Consider the following 1,073-nt stretch of genomic DNA (forward strand, 5'->3'; position numbering starts at 1 on the left):
TGAATTGAATTTCCGTTGTCACGGCTGAAGATGTCGTTTAGAACAGTTGAGTAAGGGAGGAGCTGTCTACTTGTGGAGTGACATCCAGTTGCGTTGCTTGCAATTGTAATCTGGCCAAATAGAGTACGCGTCGTATACACAAGCAGTGCAGAGGCGTAGCGTGGCATGGGCTAAATCGAGCTATAGCACATCATTTGTAGGCGTCTTCATAAAAATTGTGGACTGTAAATACATGCGAAGACCAAAGCTGAGTATTCTAGCAGAGGGCCCAGCTTTGCCCGGACTACTTGAGCAGGATTCAAATTTAATTAATACAATTCCCGTGTGGTTAATTTGCCCGTTCTGTACACGTTTAGCAAATTAACACGAATTTGTTCCTCCGTTTCACGTCACATCTAGAATCCGAATATCGTCAAAGTATCTTGCGTAATTCGACGTTCCCAATAAAATCGACTCACTAGCGCATACTGTCCGAGGTCACAAACAGTTATTTCAAATTTGGTGCAGATCCAGTGTGCCGTTCTAGAGAAGTTCGAGATGGCGAGTTTGATGGGAAAGAAATGGCGCATTGAACCTTCACTGTCGACCTTGATCAATTCGCCGTCCACTCACAGTTCGTCTTCAAACTTTGAGCAGGAACAGCATCCTAGCTACTACGGTCGCATTCGTGGACTTAAAAAGGGTCCCTTTAAATCGTCAATTTGTACAATCGAAATGTCAAGGGCGTAGGAAGCAAATTAGAAGTAGGCGTCCCCAACGTGCGCTACTAAGCCGAAATTGCGCGCGCTAACAGCACGGGAACTACATCCTTCACGGAAGTAGCAGACATGGTTACAAGCATGTCCACACTAGGAATGGCCTCGTGCCCCAATGTACAGTGCTGATTTATTGAAACATTACTGTATTGTGAATCTGTTGATTACATAGACTAAGGCAAACGATCATGTCTGCTAACAAAGCGTATAAACAATCTACAAATATATTACTTATTTAATCGTGCAAAGAATTCGACCTGCCCGACCCGCTCCTACGACTATGAATGTGCGTTTACGTTGTGCTGTGAAACGTAGTCT

Source organism: Corticium candelabrum, chromosome 20 (assembly GCF_963422355.1).
Source record: "Corticium candelabrum chromosome 20, ooCorCand1.1, whole genome shotgun sequence".
Lineage (NCBI taxonomy): Eukaryota > Metazoa > Porifera > Homoscleromorpha > Homosclerophorida > Plakinidae > Corticium > Corticium candelabrum.